Below are 18,691 nucleotides of genomic sequence, written 5' to 3'. Positions count from 1 at the left end.
CAGGGAGGCCTGGCATGCTGTGGTCCATGGCATCCCAAAGAGTCGGACACGACTGAGCCGACTGAAGTGAACTAGGTTCGTCATAACTTTTCTTCCAAGGAGTAAGCATCTTTTAATTTCATGGTTTCAGTCACCATCTGCAGTGATTTTGGAGCCCCAAGAAATAAAGTCTGCAACTGTTTCCCTGTCTATTTCCCATAAAGTGATGGGACTGGATGCCATGATCTTTGTTTTCTGAATATTGAGCTGTAAGCCGACTTTTTCACTCTCCTCTTTCACTTTCACCAAGAGGCTCTTTAGTTCTTCTTCACTTCCTGCCATAAGGGTGGAGTCATCTGTGTATCTGAGATTATTGATATTTCTCCTGGCAATCTTGATTCCAGCTTGTGCTTCATCCAGTCCAGCGTTTCTCATGATGTACTCTGCATATAAGTTAAATAAGCAGGGTGACAATATACAGCCTTGACGTACTCCTTTTCCTATTTGGAACCAGTCTGTTGTTCCATGTCCAGTTTTAACTGTTGCTTCCTGACCTGCATATAGATTTCTCAAGAGGCAGGTCAGGTGATCTGGTATTCCCATCTCTTGAAGAATTTTCCACAGTTTATTGTGATCCACACAGTCAAAGGCTTTGGCATAGTCAATACAGCAGAAATAGATGTTTTTCTGGAACTCTCTTGCTTTTTCAGTGATCCAGCAGACGTTGGCAGTTTGGTCGCTGGTTCCTCTGCCTTTTCTAAAACCAGCTTGAACATCTGGAAGTTCATGGTTCACGTATTGCTGAAGCCTGGCTTGGAGAATTTTGAGCATTGCTTTACTAGCATGTGAGATGAGTGCAATTGTGCAGTAGTTTGTGCATTCTTTGTATTTGAGATAGATTACAAAGTTGTAATACATGGGCTCTGCCTTCAAGGAGCTTCCCATGTAGTTCAGAAATGGAAAAGGGCATATATGTTGGGTATGTTAATCATATGCACTAAATTTATATTCAGCATCTCCTGTTTTGGGTTCTGTGTTAATCATAGTCTCCTTTAATCTGGACCACAGTTCTTGAGGCTGATGTTTTTATCCTCATTTTACTTAAAATATGAGGTGCAGAGAAAGCTGCATGATGTAAGTGGTGGGGCTGCTGTTCAGAACCCAGTCCATTGTCTCCAAAACATCTGCCCCTGTAGCTTGTCAGGGTAAGAAACTGGAGCCCAGAGAGATTTACCTACTGGTGAAACTAGAAGAGCAGTTTAAATGGAGATATTGATCAACTTTGATAAGTTTGATTAATTGATTCCCCCACCTCCTACCCTGCCTTCCACAGGATTAAGTGACTTAACAGATTTTCTTATTGTTGTTTAGTCCCTAAGTTGTGTCCAACTCTTTGTGACCCCATGTACTGTAGTGGGCCGGGCTTCTCCGTCTGTGGAATTTCCCAGTAAGAATACTGGAGTGGGTTGCCATTTCCTTCTCCAGGGATCTTCCCAACCCAGGGTTCAAAACTGGTCTTCTGCATTGGCAGGTGGGTTCTTTACCACTAAGCCACGAGGGAAGCTCCCAACAGGTTATTTTATTGACACATAAAAGCCAGAGATTGATAGGAAATGAGTGAGTTTTTTGTGCATCCTCTTTATGACATCTGTAGAATGACCATGGAGTCATATTTAATCATTTTCTTGTCCATTTATTCATCCCATATGTAGCTTCCATCTTGTAAAGGGCAGCAACCAGGCTTGGCACTGGGAATACAATGTATATAAGATAGAATTACCACCCTCTTGATGCTCACAGAGGGGGTGATCTTCTGCACAATGAGTTCTATAATGTATGTGAGAAGTGCTGTAACAGAGGAGTGCACATGGGCTGAGTGCCCACCGAGAATGAAGCCACTGACTCTTCCTGGGGAAACCAACCAGATTATAAACTCATAGTTTATAATCCCCCTACTGTCATGGTCTGTGTGTTTGAGTTGTAAAAGAATTTCTGGACACAAAGTATTTCAGAAGAGTGAGTTTCTTAAGAACAAAGAGAAAAGATAGTGATGGTGGTCTGCCTTCCTGGCAGATAAGGGATAGCCGACCCTTTCAAGAGGGTCAGCCGCCAGTTTTTATAGCTTCAAGGCAAAGAAAATTCCTGCAGATGGGTGGTATTAGGTGATTGATTGGTCAGGAAGCTATATGATGAGTATTTTACCTAATATGGAGCTGTGGAGCTGGCTTAGGTCAGAAGAGCCCATGGTAACAGTTGCTATGGGGCTTGGTTAATTTCGGAAATGTGTCCCGTGACCTCAGTATAGGGTTCTGCACCTACCTTTGGAACTATCAGTTCTGCAATAGAAGCCCAGGACATGTGTGTTAAGCTGTTGATGTTGATTGAGAAATCAGGAGTTAAGATAGGTCATCATTTAAGTTTCATGTGACTAATGTAAGCATTTTCCAGTTGGTTTTCGACTCACAACAATTTCCATTTCTGCCCCTCCTCCCACCTCCCACTACCTTCACGGCCCACATCTTCTGAAGAAAAAGTCTTAAGGAAAGCATCAGATGATCCAAACAAACCATGACTGCTTCTTCCCTCTTCATCTTAGATCAGTGGCAGAAACAAGGAATGTGAAAACACTATGCTTATCCACCTTACTCCATTTGAACAGGGTCCACGGATAGGACCTTGTTCAGGTTCTGTAAACCAATGTTACCTGTCTTATGCCTATTCCTAATTAAATAACATACTTTCTCATCTCTGGCTGACCCAGGACTGGCACTCGTCCACGTGTATGTTAAAGAGGTTCTTCTCCTGGCCTTAGCTTGCATCTTTTTTTAACTCAAATGCCCTCTTCTTTCCCACCTCCCAATATTTTCCATAACACTTACTTTACTATCAAACTTAAAAATATTCTATCAAAAAATACTCTAAACTTAAAATAGTATTTGACCCACTGCTACGAATTTACCTTAATGATTTACTTTCAAAAGTTTGTCCAGATACTTACGTGGTGGTTTGATAGAGGCTTTGTCTATAAATTAGAAAATCTGGAATCCATTGAAGACTGCTAAAATAAATTAGAAGGCATTAACATGATGAAGTTCCATGCCACCATCGAGGACTGCCACTGTCTATCTTGTGTATTTTGAATTGAATGGTCTCATCACACTCACACCTAGTTTGCACTATTTAGTTCCTTCCCCCTTTTATCTCTGAACTCTTGACTCTGTCTGTTCTCTAGCTACATTGCTTTCTTTCTCCACTTCTACCACAAGATAGACTTTTTTTCTTCCCACATCATCCTGTGACTGACTTTCTTGCCATTTGCATCTCAGTTTGAGCATCTCCTCCACAGAAAGTCCTCTCCTGGCCACCCAATCCAGGAGACTGCCAACTTTTCTGGGAAAGAGCCAGATAATGAAGAATTTAGGCTTTGCAAGCTAAGAGGCCATATCTTGAGCACATTGACTGTTTTCATGGAAAACTAAAGATTTTTTACTTTTAAAGCTGTGAAACACATTTTCAGCTCTTGGGTCATATAAAAACAAGATGGCAGGGAGGACTTGGCAGAGACCGTAGTTTGCCTGATTGCTGATATCATTTCAAGAAACTTCTCCAGTTATTTTTAATTACAATGCTCTGTTACATTTGTATCGTAACAAAAATTACTAGCCAATACTGTTTGTTTATTTTTCTGTATCCTTGCAGTAGAGCAGGGTGTGTTCAGGGCCTGTGAGAGTGGTTCAGGACTGATGTGCTAATGTGGCAGTTGTTGAACAAACATTTGTTGAATGAATGGTCAAATTTCAAGGCAGACAATATACTCTTTGGGAGCAGGAGTCATGGGAGATTCATGATACCTAGGGGTTATCTTGAGTTTGTGTTCAATGAATGGAAGAGCTCTTCAAATTTAGCTTGTGTTAATATAATTTTGTGTAACCTCACTTCAAATAAGTTGTGCTATTTTCAAAGGAACCAAGAGTAAAACCTTTGTCTTCATGAATTTAACACTTGTAGTTGTCATTTTGCAGGTGATGTGAAAGTTCATGAAATGAAATCATTTGTAATTTTGCTGAGAAACTAATGTGAATCCTAGAGGCTGGTGAACAGGTCTCAGTCCCTTGGACACTAATGTGACCAGAAGCCAGTGTGCAGCCTAGGGTGGGTGCATTTGGGCGTGGGCTCAACTTATGATCTTGTGTGTGTGTGTACGTGTGTGTGTGAACATTTTTTCTTGTGCCAGAAAAGAGATAAATGATGTCTGAAATGAAGACAACTTTTGGAATGATGAGGTAAGTGAAGGAGACTAAAAAAGCATTATTTCTTAGCCAGAAAATAGACCTTTTGGATAAGAGTGGAATGTTAATTTCATTGCTGACTAGGATCTATGATATAAACAAGCCAGCCATATGTTCTTTATGAAAATTAGAAAAAGCAAAATTTTATGAAATGAATTCAGTACGTGTTTCAGCCAGGACAGAAGCTGATCATCAAGTGAGAGCTGGATAATTTGCATATTATTTTGCACTTATATGAAACTACATTGTATCAGGAAAATGATATATTAGCATGATGTTTATGAATCTGAGAAATTTCAAGGGTTCTAGGAATTCTACCTCATGAGTTGAAGAATCTGCAGTTATTTAATGAGCTCACAGGGAATTAGCATCTTCATGAACAAGAGATGGAGATTAACCTATAAAAAAGAATTAATTAGAGTATTAATGCTGGCAGAATTCAAAAGTAGAGGATGCTCGGTCCTATTATTGAAATAACCATTTCTCTGCTCTTTCTCCAGAAACCCCTTCACATTTCATTCTTATCACTGTGTTATGTTGATCCTTTCCCCCTCAATTCTCATGCCAGCCATTTTTCCCCTGAAAATGTTCTGCCATTAACAAATACCTTACTGTTTAATGTTCTCTTTGAAAGTTCAGAAAATGACATAGACAATGTCTAATTATTAGCTTGCACAGTATGACCAGTGTCAACATTGTTATAGTTTGTATAATTTCATGGACAGAATCTGTTTTACTTAAATATCATTAGACTAATTTACTGTGGATCAATGGGCAAGCTGGTAACAATTAGAAGAAGATTGTATAGAAAGAGCCTATTCCAGGGGCAAAGCTGTTTCATCAGAATGATCAAAAAGTAGCAGCATAATATTTGGTAGATTAACTGGTGTGTTTCATTCCTGGCATTCCTTTTCACCTCTCCCCTTGCCCTAATTAAGCCACTACTATGCTGCTGGTTAATAAAATAGTATCTTGCCACATTTAAATCAGCTGGTCTAAACTCAGAGAATCTAAGGGTACAATTATGTTTGGCATTATGAAAGCTGAAAACCAAGCATAAAACCTTTTGATTTGAAAAAATATAGAATTAGGCAGTTTTTCTTATTCTTGGAAACAGATCAAGATGATCTGGACTGGGGGATGGAAGAAGATAATTGGAGAGGAAAACAAGAGAGCTTCCGCTTCTGCTCTGAGAATGGGGGCATTACTCTATCACTACACTGACTGAAAATGGAAATGATTTAGGATGAGAGAAGTTCAGATAGTTTTGGGGTCTGCAAGCAGAGAGGACTTTTGCCCTGTGCTTCCTGGGTAGAACCCAAGGAAATAGCAAGACCCCAGGTTGCCTTCCTTTGGGGATTGTGTTTAATTATCTGCTCACTCATTTGTCCACTCAGTGTGTATTTTCTCCCTGCCTGGCAGGCACTGTACTTGGTATTGGAAATACTGATGTGTAGAAACATGACCTTAGGGTAAAAGCATAGGACCTGATGTTTTTCAGCAAACCTCTTTGCCCAGAGTCAGCCCTGTCAAGCTGATGCCAGCTGCATTCCGCCAGTGTTCAAGACAAAACCTTGGGGTCATCTTCGACCCATCTTTCTCTGACACTGTCTCTCTAATCCAACAGGAGATTCTGTAGGCTCTGCCAGCTGAACCTATTTGCAAAGCAGAACTAGAGACACAGATGTAGAGAAGAAACATATGGATACCAAGGAGGGAAAGGAAGACTGGGATGAATTGGGAGATTGGGATTGACATGTATACACGACTATGTGTCAAATAACTAATGAGAACCTGGGCTTCCCTGGTGGTTCAGTCAATCAAGAATTCTCCTGCAGTGTGGGAGACCTGGTTTGGATTCCTGGGTTGGAAAGATCCCCTGGAGGAGGGCATGGCAACCCACTCCAGTATTCTTGCCTGGAGAATCCCCATGGACAGAGGAGCCTGGTGGGCTGCAGTCCACGGGGTTGCAAAGAGTCAGACACGACTGAGCGACCAAGTACACAATGAGAACCTACTGTATAGCACAGAGAACTCAATGCTCTGTGGTGACAAAGAGGGGTTATATGTATATGCACAGCTGATTTACTTTGCTTTATAGCAGAAACTGACACAACACTGTAAAGCAACTAAACTCCAATTTAAAAAATACGTATATGTAGAATCTAAACCGGAGAAGGCAATGGCAACCCACTCCAGTACTCTTGCCTGGAAAATCCCATGGACGGAGGAGCCTGGTAGGCTGCAGTCCACGTGGTCGCTAAGAGTCAGGCACGACTAAGTGACTTCACTTTCACTTTCATGCATTGGAGAAGGAAATGGCAACCCACTCCAGTATTCCTGCCTGGAGAATCCCAGGGACAGAGGAGCCTAGTGGGCTGCCGTCTACGGGGTCGCACAGAGTTGGACATGACTGAAGCGACTTAGCAGCAGCAGCAGAATCCAAACACTCCTCTCTACCTCCACTGGTACCGAAATAGCTTGCTCATGGGTCATCTTGCTCCAACCTTCTCAACATAACAACCAGAGTGGTCCCTCTATGATCTAGGTCAGATGACCTCACTCATCTGCACAACACACTCCATGAATCCCCCATTAGAGGGAAAGTCCAGCCCGATCAGCCCCTCCCCATGGCCTTTCTGAAGGCATTGCTGGCTTCTCTCACCCCTGCCCACGCTACTCGGCCACAGCTGGCCTTCCTGCTATTCCTGGAACAGGCTCACAGCAGCCCTCTGTCCCTCAGATCTGCTGATGCCTCTTCCTGAAATGCCCTTCTCCGTTACCACTTGGTGAGCTCCATCACCTCTCTCAGGTCTTTGCTCAAACAATGCCTTCTCAGTGAGCTCTCTTCTGACATAGAATCAAACCACTGTCTGTGGCCTGCACTCCTAACTCCTCTTTATCCTGCTGTACTTTATTCCATAGCACTTATCAACTTCTAACATACAATGCAATTAGACTTTTTTAAAATTATGTTTATTATTTATTTCCTCATCCCAGAATCCATGCTTCATGAACCTAGGAATTTGTGTCTCTTTTGTTTATTGGAGTTTCCCAAGAAGCTGGAACAGGTCCTGGAACATAATGGATATCCAGAAGATATTTGCTGGCAGAGGTGGTGGAAGAAGTTACCTCACAGTGTCATGTCAGAACCAGTGGAATGATTTCTCAAGCACTTAGAAGTAGCCCACTAAGAGTGGAGGTCTTAGGCCCATGGAGTTCCCTGATCAGGGAGGCATGGAGGAGGGCTCAGAAATGGCTGCAAAGAGTTCATTTTTCCTTTATGCAGAGGTCAACTTTCATGTCATGCCTTGTTTTAAAAATTCACCTATTCAGATTTTCTAATGCTTTTGAATTGTCGTGCTGGAGAAGACTCCTGGGAGTCCCTTGGACAGCAAGGAAATCAAACCAGTCAATCCTAAAGGAAATCAACCCTTAATATTCATTGGAAGGACTGATGCTGAAGCTGATGCTCCAATACTTCGGCCACCTGATGCCAAGAGCCAACTCACAGGAAAAGATGCCCTGATGCTGGGAAAGATGGAAGGCAAAAGGAGAAGGGGGCGGCAAAGAATAAGATGGCTACATAGCAACACCAACTCAGTGGACATGAATTTGAGCAAACTCTGGGAGACAGTGGAGGACAAAGGAGGCTGGCATGCTGCAGTCCATGGGGTCGCAGAGTTGGATATGACTTAGTGAACAATAACAAATTCAGATTTTCAGATTATGGTGTAATTTCTCAGATGTCTGAGGGGATATTATTAGATATTTACCTTAATATCCTGTCATTGCTTGCTCCAATAGTCCCAGTGTACTTACCTTGCAGACAATTGAATAGGTTTGCTTCCATTTTTGCTTTTAAAAACCTTACTAAATACCTCCCTATGTGAGACATTCTCTACAAAGGAAATGCACACAAGCTGAACTGCCAGCAGCCTCATGGATTTCCCCATCTGTGTTCCCCTGGGACATTTAAGAATAACATGTCCAAAATGGAACTCGTCCTCAACCTCTCAGTGCACTTCTTTGTTCCTTACCTTGGCTAAAGTCATCTCCATCCATCTAGTGATCCAAGTCAGAAGCTCTGATTCCTTCTAGAATAGTGGTACTTAAAGTGTAGTCTGCAGATGAGTTAGACCACGGATAACCATCATAACAAGGTTATTGAAAATACAGGAATTGGAAACTGAAACGTATAGAAATTGAAAATAAGCATTAAGATTTGTATAGTAAGTGGACATTTCTGGAACATCCAAGCACATGATCATTTTATCTTAAAAAGAAATGCTCCACAATGAATTGGAAATCTATAACTTAGACTTCACCAAAACACATTGAGGGGACTTCCCTGGTTAGGACTCTGTGCTTCCCACTGAAGGGGGCCTGAGTTCATTCCCTGGTCAGAGAACTAAGATCCCACAAAGACACACTATGCAGCCTGAAAATAAATAAGACACATTGAGAAGTGCTATTCTGGGCTGCTTCTTTCCCCTTTCCAAGGTGACATTAATTTTAGAATATCTCCTAAATATACATCAAATCTGTTCTCTTCTCTACTTTAAGTCTAGTCTCTTGTTTCTTACCTGGCAGGTAACTGCTTTCTTCCTCCTTAATCCTTTCCACTCCTCCGACCATGACCATATTGCCTCCAGAGAATATTTTAGGATGCAGATACAATCACATGCCTCCCTGTTTGAAGCCTAACATTGGTTTTCCACTAACAACAGAATAAAATATACGTTCCTTTGCATGATTTGCAAGGCCCAATCTGGCCCTTTTCTATTATTTAGTTTGCTCTTTGCCACTCTCTGCTCTTTGGTCTATATAATAATCATCAAACCTAGATTGCTAAAGACACTTTACTTTTTCAGATCTCTCCAATTTTAAGCACTCTGTTCCATGCAACTAGAATAACTGTCTGTGTTGGCTCCTTGGAAAAATTCTTTTCTGTAACATTCCACTCAACAGAATCAAATTGGAATTGGGGTCATGGAAGCAGGACAAAATTCATTGGCTCAACTGAGTCAGAAGTAAGTAAGAGAATGAGCACATGAGGGTTAGGATAAGAAGGTTTAAAGCTTGGGTGAGGGTTTCTTAGCCAAATGGAAGAGCCGGCATTGTTCTGGGAAAGTCCAGATCTAGGAAACAAGAACCAACTCAGTTTGATAAAAACAAGTTGTGGTGGTCTTGAGCAGCAAACTCCAAGATCAAGAGAAATGGGTGCCAAGGTATTCTGCAGAAGTGAAAGCTATAAATCAAGCAGGATCCAGACCAGGGTCCCATCTGGAATCTCAGACAAGAGCAGGGAACATGTGCACTCCACTTGCCCTGAGGTCTGCTTAGACCTTGTTGATGTTCTAGCTAGTTTTTACTTCCACATTCCCATACATAGAGTTTCTTACCCTGGGGTGCTTTATGTCAGGGAATCTGATATATCCTCCTCATATAGCATCTCTCCTCAACTTCTTGCTATGGTTTGCATATGTGTGTATGCTTCTATATTTATTAGCTGTTACCTCACTTTATTACAATTTTTTTTTTATTTACACATTTCCCAACTCTTCTGCTAGCCTACAAGCTTCTAGAGTACAATACCTTACCTTTCTTATCTTTACATCCATGGTGCTCAGCACAATTCATTGGCACGTAGCTGGCATTTAAACAAATGTTTGTGGAATGAGTTATTAAATGAATATACAAGTGCTCATTTAGGGCATTCAAAAAGTAGACTAGAACAACCTTTTATTTTATAATTTTTATTTTATATTGGAGTATATAATAGTCTTAAAGGGAATCAGCCCCGAATATTCATTGGAAGGACTGAGGCCAAAGCTCCAATACCGTGACCATTTGATGTGAAGAGTTGACTCATTGGAAAAGACCCTGATGCTGGGAAAGATTGAGGGCAGGAGGAGAAGAGGGTGACAGAGGATGAGATGGCTGGATGGCATCATTGACTCAATGAACATGAGTCTGGGCAAACTCCAGGAGATAGTGAGGGACAAGGAAGATTGTCATGCTGCAGTCCATGGGGTCACAAAGAGTTGGACATGACTGAGTGACTGAATAGCAACAACAAATAGGTGATTTAAAATGTTATGTTAGTTGCAGGTGTACAGCTAGGTGATTCAGTTATACATATACATATATCTCTTCTTTTTCAAATTCTTTTCCCATTTAGGTTGTTACAGAGTATTGAGTAGAGCTCGCTGTGCAATCCTGCTCCTTGGTAGTTATCATTTTTAATGTAGGAGTGAGTATATGTTAATCTCAAACCCCTAAATTTATCCCTCCCTCTCACCTTTTTCCTTTGGTATTGATAATGTATTCTCTAAGGCTGTGAGTCTGTTTCTGTTTTGTAAATAAGTTCATTTGTATAATTTTTTTTTTAGATTCCACAAATAAACTGTATCATATATTTGTATAGAGCAACCTTTTAAATGGTTCTTTAGTATGTTTCATAGTTCACTGTAAAATTTTAGGTGATGTCACCCAAGCAGTGATCATTTGACCTCAAGTTTCCAATTAGCATTGTTCAGGGGAAAAATGCCCTACAACTAAGTACGCAGAACAGTATTGACCTGTTCTTGGAAAGTAAGTCCATGGCTAGATTCATATGAGACATTGAATGGTTTGGGTTATGAACGAATCTTGTCCAAGGTCAGCCAACTTTGCTGAAATATTTTAGTAAATATTTTAGACTTTAAGGGCTGTACAGGTTTCAACTGCAGCTACTCAACTCTGCATTTGTAGCATGAAAGAACCATAGACTATTCATAAATGAATGAATATTGTAGTGTCTCAATAAAACTTTATTTACAAAAATAGACTGTGAGCTAAATTTGCCCTGTGCTCTGTAACTTGTTCACCCCTAATGTCATCAGTTCTTCTGGTACATTGTTATCAGAAGGAATCAGAGTAGGAAAACAAACAAATAAAAAAGACGCTGATCCTGAACTAGCTATTTGAGGTTCAGTTCAGTAGCTCAGTCGAGTCTGACTCTTTGTGACCCCATGAACTGCAACATGCAAGGCTTCCCTGTCCATCACCAACTCCAGAAACTTACTCAAACTCATGTCTATCGAGTTGGTGATGTCATCCAACCATCTCATCCTCTGTGTCCCCTTCTCTTCTTGCCTTCCATCTTTCACAGCATCAGGGTCATTTCCAGTGAGTCAGTTCTTCGCATCAGGTGGCCAAAGTATTGGAGTTTAAGCTTTAGCATCAGTCCTTCCAATGAATATTCAGGACTGATTTTCTTTAGGACTGACTGGTTTGATCTCCCTGAAGTCCAAGGGACTCTCAAGAGTCTTCTCCAACACCACAGTTCAAAAGCATCGATTTTTTGGCACTCAGCTTTATTTATAGTCTACCTTTCACATTCATACATACATGGAAAAACCATAGCTTTGACTACATGGACCTTTGTCAGCAAAGTTATGTCTCTGCTTTTTAATCTGTTAGAGCCTCTTGATGAAAGTGAAAGAAGTGAGTGAAAAAGTTGGCTTAAAACTCAGGTCTCAGAAAATTAAGATCATGGCATCTGGTCCCATCATTTCATGGCAGATAAATGGGGAAACAATGGAAACAGTGAGAGACTTTATCTTTAGGGGCTCTAAAATCACTGCAGATGGTGACTACAGCCATGAAATTAAAAGATGCCTGCTCCTTGAAAGAAAAGTTGTGACCAACCTAGACAGCATATTAAAAAAAAGAGACATAACTGCCAACAAAGGTCTGTTTAGTCAAAGCTATGGTTTTTCCATTAGACATCTATGGATGTGAGAGTTGGACTATGAAGAAAGCTGAGCACTGAAGAATTGATGCTTTTGAACCGTGGTCTTGGAGAAGACTCTTGAGAGTCCCTTGGACTGCAAGGAGATACAACCAGTTCATCCTAAAAGAAATCAGTCCTGAATATTCATTGGAAGGACTGATGCTGAAACTCAAATTCCAATAGTTTGGCCACCTCATGTAAAGAACTGACTCATTTGAAAAGACCCTGATTCTGGAAAAGATTGAAGGCAGGAGGAGAAGGGGATGACAGAGGATGAGATGGTTGGATGGACATGTGTTTGAATAAGCTCTGGGAGTTGTGATGGACAGGGAAGCCTGGCGTGGTGCAGTCCATGGGGTCACAAAGAGTCGAACGTGACTGAGCTACTGAACTGAAGTGAGGTTGGTCATAGCTTTTCTTCCAAGGAGCAATAGTCTTTTAATTTCATGGCTGCAGTCACCATCTACAGTGATTTTGGAGCATCATTTTTTTTTTATATTTGAGGTTAGTTGTCTCATTTATTCCTCTTAGCAGTCTGTAAAACATATGGTATTATCCCATTTCCTGGATGAATTGAGTAAACTTCAAACTCTCTAAGTGACTTGATAAGGACACATAAGCAACAAGTCATAAACCTTCGATTTCAAGGTGGCTTCAAAATTCGTTCTTCCTTCACTAAAATGCACTGTCTCCACTTTGCTGTCAATTGAACCTTTGTTGTGAGAGACGTAAGTTGTGCAAGTTTAAAGATTTCTTTGGTCTACCTGGAGAGACCTGGCTGTGCTGTAGTCATAAGCTCAGTCATCTCAATTATCTTAAGTTGCCAGTGTGGGCTATGAGAGGCTGCTTAGATCTTTGGGCCGTGCAGTCTTTTTTTTTTTTTTTTTTTGGTGTGGTTCTGAGGGGTTAGTCATTTTCCAGGAAGAGCAGAGAGAGAGAAGGCTGGGTGCAGATAGGGCAACTGCCACTCATTCTGTGTGTTTATCGCAGGTCAGCAGAGGCCCCTGCTGCACGTAGTCCTCATTCTGAGACCCAGATGGGGGGAGAGTCCACCCACTGGAGCGTCACCTGGACCTGTGGCGGGGGATGGGAATAAAGCAGATGATGCATATATTTTATAGGTTTCTTCCCAAACTCGACTCTCTACACATTTGTTCTGCTCACCCTTCATTGGCTAAAGTAAGTCAGATGGTTTTTTAAAAAGTAATCATTTCCTTTTGGTTACACTGGGTCTTTGTTGCTGTGCACTGGCTTTCTCTAGCTGCCATGAGTAGAGGCTACTCTTTGTTGAAGTACTTGGATTTCTTATTGCCATGGCTTCTCTTTTGGAGCACAGGTTCTAGGCACTCAGTCTTCAGTAGCTGCAGCACATGGGCTCGGTAGTTGCAGCTTGCGGGTTTGGTAATTATGGCTCACGGGCTTAGTTGCTCTGGGGTATGTGGAATCTTCCTGGATCAGGGATCAAACCCATGTCCCCTGCCAATGCATGTGGATTCCCATCCACTGTTCCACCAGGGAAGTCCAAGTCAGAAGGTTTTATCTAACTTCAAGGGAGTACATAGCCTGCTATGTACCCAGGAGGAAGAAAACTATAAATATAAATGAATAACACTAACGGCTACCAACATTTTAGCAGCAAAATTAAGACTTCTGCTAAGTAGATTAAATGTCAAAAGCTTTTATATCTGAAATGATGCCAATGTGTGTGGGAGAAAGCGGAGGTCCAGACGCCTTCAGAACATATTAATGTTAATATTACCTTATGTGTTAATTACAAAACATTCTTTTCTGGCTCATTTACTCCATTGTATATTTAGATAGTGAGTACCTTCTTCTTGGCAGTGGGAAATGGAGGCATTCTACAAAGTATTGGATACTTGTGGGTTCTCAAAATTTAAAGAAAATTTAGTAATGTTAGAAGTAGTGTTTATATGACAATCCTGTCAGTGTCCCTACATGGAAAGATAGCATGGAAATAATATAGCCAGTTTGGAAACTAATGACAGGATATTGAATTTGGGTAAACTTGGCTTTTTGCATGCATTTGATACAAAGTCAAATTCTGTCCTCAATGACCCTTACACCATTTTCACCACAACTGAGTTTTTTGTTACTATGTGTAAATCTTGTTTAGTTATGAAGTTGTATCTGACTCTGCCACCCCATGGACTGTAGCCCTTCAGGCTCCTCTGTCCATAGGATTTCCCAGGCAAGAATACTGGAGTGGGTTGTCATTTCCTCATCCAGAGGACTTTCTCAACCCAGAAATCAAATCTGTGTCTCTGGCATCTCCTGTGTTGGCAGGTGTGTTCTTTACCACTAAGCCAGGGGGAAGCCCATACGTAAATGTACCTGATGCTCTATCACCTCCACCCTAAGGACATGAGTGATGCTAGAAAACTGGAGGGTAATTTGCACAGGCTCTGTACTCATGACCCTTTTTCACTGGCTGCCATCCCCAGAGGGCTTTTCACATATTACATAAGGTGGCTTCACTCATCGCCTTGGCCACTGGATTGCTAAAGGCTTCCAAGACTTCTGGGCTCATGTTAATATTAATGCTGCTTCTCTTTGGTGTCTATTAACACTTAGGAGGGGATGGTTGGGGATGCTGAAGACAGCAGAACTTTCTGCCTCCATCCAGAAGTTGGAAAGGACTACATTCCGGGGTTCATGTATTAGCATGATGGTGTTACATACGGTGATTTCACATTCTTGCCTCTTGAGCTTCTCTTTGTACAGATCATTAATGCTAAAAGGATCCAAGGTATTCAAAGAGGGTAGACGTCTGAGATTATTCAAGTTTAGTATATGCCTCCCTCTGCTGCTGCTGCTGCTGCTAAGTCGCTTCAGTCGTGTCCGACTCTGTGCGACCCCATAGATGGCAGCCAACCAGGCTCCCCCGTCCCTGGGATTCTCCAGGCAAGAACACTGGAGTGGGTTGCCATTTCCTTCTCCAAGGCATGAAAGTGAAAAGTGAAAGTGAAGTCGCTCAGTCGTGTCCGACTGCCTCCCTCTACTGTGGTACAGTCTACTATATTGGACCCAGGGTTCTGTTCAGTCACTTAGTCGTGTCTGACTCTTTTCGACCCCATGGACTGCAGCACGCCAGGCTTCCCTGTCCATCACCAACTCCCAGAGCTTGCTCAAACTCATGTCTATTGAGTTGGTGATGCTATCCAACCATCTCATTCTCTGTCATCCCCTTCTCCTCCTGCCTTCAATCTTTCCCAGTATCGGGTCTTTTCCAGTGAGTCATTTCTTCGCATTGGGTGGCCAAAGTATTGGAGTTTCAGCTTCAGCATCAGCCCTTCCAATGAATATTCAGGACTGATTTCCTTTAGGATGGACTGGTTGGACCTCCTTGCAGTCGAAAGGACTCTCAAGAGTCTTCTCCAACACCACAGTTCAGAAGCATCAATTCTTTGGTGCTCAGCTTTCTTTATAGTCCAACTCTCATATCTATACATAACTACTGGAAAAACCAGACCTTTGACTAAACAGACCTTTGTTGGCAAAGCAATGTCTCTGCTTTTTAATAAGCTGTCTAGGTTGGTCATAGCTTTTCTTCCAAGGAGCAAGCGTCGTTTAATTTCATGGCTGCAGTCACCATCTGCAGTGATTTTGGAACCCAAGAAAATAAAATCTGTCACTGTTTCCATTGTTTCCCCATTTATTTGCCATGAAGTGATGGGACCAGATGCCATGATCTTAGTTTTTATAATGTTGAGCCTTCCTAAGTGATCAATCCCATTGTTAGGGAAAACAAAATAAATAGTCTTGTTTAGGCCTTAGAGATAAAGCAGAGCAGGCCTCTGACCTTGCTTCTAACCTGCCTGGACACTGCCCTGACTGTGAGTGAGTGCCTGCTGTGAGTGCAGGACTTGTAGATAAGATGGGGGAAGAATTTTGAGATTGTTGAACTGCTGGGGCCAACCAAGCCCCAGGCTTAACAACATTCCAAGTTTTACAAGACAAAACAAACAGCATTAACATCAAACCAGGCTTGCAATTTGGTCATAGATTGATGATATCAGTTTGCATCCTGGGTTTATAAGCAGGAACCCCAAACTGCAGTCTTTTAAAGTCTCATCCAGGGTTGCACTGCCTAGGACCTTTTCCCATTTGGGACACCAGATGAGCTGTTACACAGGACTTCCCAGAGCTGTTTGAATCTGGATGTTGGTCAAAACCCAATTTGGTGATGTGTTTTCTGCTGTTTCTGTTTCTCTTTTCTTTTAACGTTAGTATGTTGAAAATAAGCTAGATAATTCTCTAATAAATATTGGTATTATTTATTTGTATAGAACAATTGGCTTATTTTGTTAACAAATCCTTTCAGCCTGAGACAAAAGTGAAAACTTTTGGCAAAACACCTATAAATCATAGCACCATAAGAAATGCCATGCTGGGACCAATGGAGCAGCCAGCCAGTATCTTATTCTTGCCTGCCATTCTAACCAATAATTTTTGAGAAGAGCGTACATTAGTTATCCTTATGAAGTCAATCTCAAATGTACCAACATTTTTTTTTTTTAATGTAAGGAGGTTTTGTTATTTTCTACTTTTTCTGAAATCATTTTATGGGTAGAATTGTGAAAAGAGCTTTATCTAAATTCTCCTGTAGTATTTTTTCATTTTATCATCACCCATTATCTTGTACAAGATAAAGGCTATTTGACTTCTAATTTGACCTCTAATAGTCTTGGAGACTTTCCTGGTGGCTCAAATGGTAAAGAATCTGCCTACAGTGCAGGAGACCCTGGTTTGATCCCTGGGTAAGGAAGATCCCCTGGAGAAGGGAGTGGCAACCCACTCCAGTATTTTTGCCTGGAGAATCCCATGGACAGAAGAGCTTGGTAGGCTACAGTCCATGGGGTCACATAGACTCAGACACAACTGAGTGACTAACACTCTCACTTTCACTTTTCACTCTTGAAGAAGTGGGGAAGGCTCTTTTGAGTTGGAAAGTTGATATATATTTTCTCTAGATTCATGCCTCTCCCTTCTCCTGGTTTATGCCCTGGGAGGCTGACCTTTGTAGATTACATAAACACCCCTTGCTTACCATCTGACTTCTTTTAGGTTTTAGCCTATGGGAGACACTGGCAGAAAATCAGGTAGGAAAAGAAAAAAGTTAAGGCATTTATTTCCCTGCCTCCTTCTCAGTGTGGACCGAGGTCTGCCTGGGTCCTATCAATATTTCTGCATCAAAGACAGAAGATGAGATGGTTGAAGACATCACTAGCTCAATAGACATGAGTTTGAGCATGCTCTGGGTGATAGAGAAGTACAGGGAAGCCTGGCATGCTGCAGTCCATTGGTTCGCAAAGAGTCTGACGTGACCGTGACTGAACACATCAAAGAGCACAGCTCCTGCTGGACAGTCCTCTCTACAGCGCCGGCTCTCATTAAGTTCCAGTATCTTCTCCCACATCTTCCCTCTTTAGTCCTGAGCTCAATTTCCCTCTGTCACTGGTCCTGGAGTGCTTCATCAGCCCTTCTTTGTTACTCTTAACAATAACCTTTTGCAGGTAGTCACTTTCATTAGCTCCCTTCAACTGCCCTTTTCCAGTGAGCCATCTGTTCCCTGCTAGGTTCCTGACTGATGCAGGATGGTTTGTACCTTTTGTCTGGATGCTCTCTTGCTTCAGGTGGTTTCAGAGAGACTGAGTGACTCTGATGGAGCTAGAATTGTCTTGTATCCTAAGGATTGATTTTGTTGAGTTCTATAAAGGATTTGCTGGTGGGAATAATTGGGATTTTTTTCCCTTCCTCTGTGCCTACAGGAAAAAGCATATGCCTTCCTATATACCAAAGAGGAAATTGAACTAAATACAGTCTTGGACAGTATATTAGTTTTCTGTTGCTGCTGTAGCAAACGACTGCAAACTTAAGTGCCTTAGAACAACAAATTATCATCTTACAGTTCTAAAAGTCAAATATTGTAAGTTGGTCTCACTGGGCTGAAATTAATACGTCAGGGACTTGCTGGGTGGTCCAGATGCTAAAAGTCCACACTCCCAAAGCAGGGAGCCTGGGTTGCATCCCTGGTCATGGAACTAGATCCTGCAGGTCAAAACTAAGACATGGTGCAGCCAAATAAATAAATGTTTTTTTAAAAATAGAAAATAAAACAAACATGTCAGCGTAGCTGCATCCTTCAGGGATTCTAGGGGAAGAACTGTTTTTCCTGCTTTTTCCTGTTCCTAGAGTCTGTTGCATTGCTTGGTTCATGGCCCCCTTCCACCTTCAAGACCAGTGATAGCTCACTGACTCTTTCCACACAGCATCGCTCTGACTCTCTTTGGCCTCCTGCTTGGTGGCTCAGACAGTAAAGAATCTGCCTGCAATGCGGGAGACCTGGGTTAGCTACCCACCCATTACAGTATTCTTGCCTGGAGTATTCCATGGACAGAGGAGCCTGGCAGACTACAGTCCATGGGGTCACAAAGAGTCAGACATGACTGAATGCCTAACATTTTCATTTTCACTTTGACGGACACTTACGATTACACGGGGCTCACCCAGATCATCCAGAATAGGTTCCCAGTACGAGCCTTCAGTTAGTTAGCAACTTTAATTGCATCTTCAAAGTTAATTTGCCCTTGCCATGCAACATATCGTACTTGCAGGTTCCAGG

This window comes from Bos javanicus, chromosome 13, assembly GCF_032452875.1.
Source record: "Bos javanicus breed banteng chromosome 13, ARS-OSU_banteng_1.0, whole genome shotgun sequence".
Classification (NCBI taxonomy): Eukaryota; Metazoa; Chordata; class Mammalia; order Artiodactyla; family Bovidae; genus Bos; species Bos javanicus.
This window is presented reverse-complemented; position numbering follows the sequence as displayed.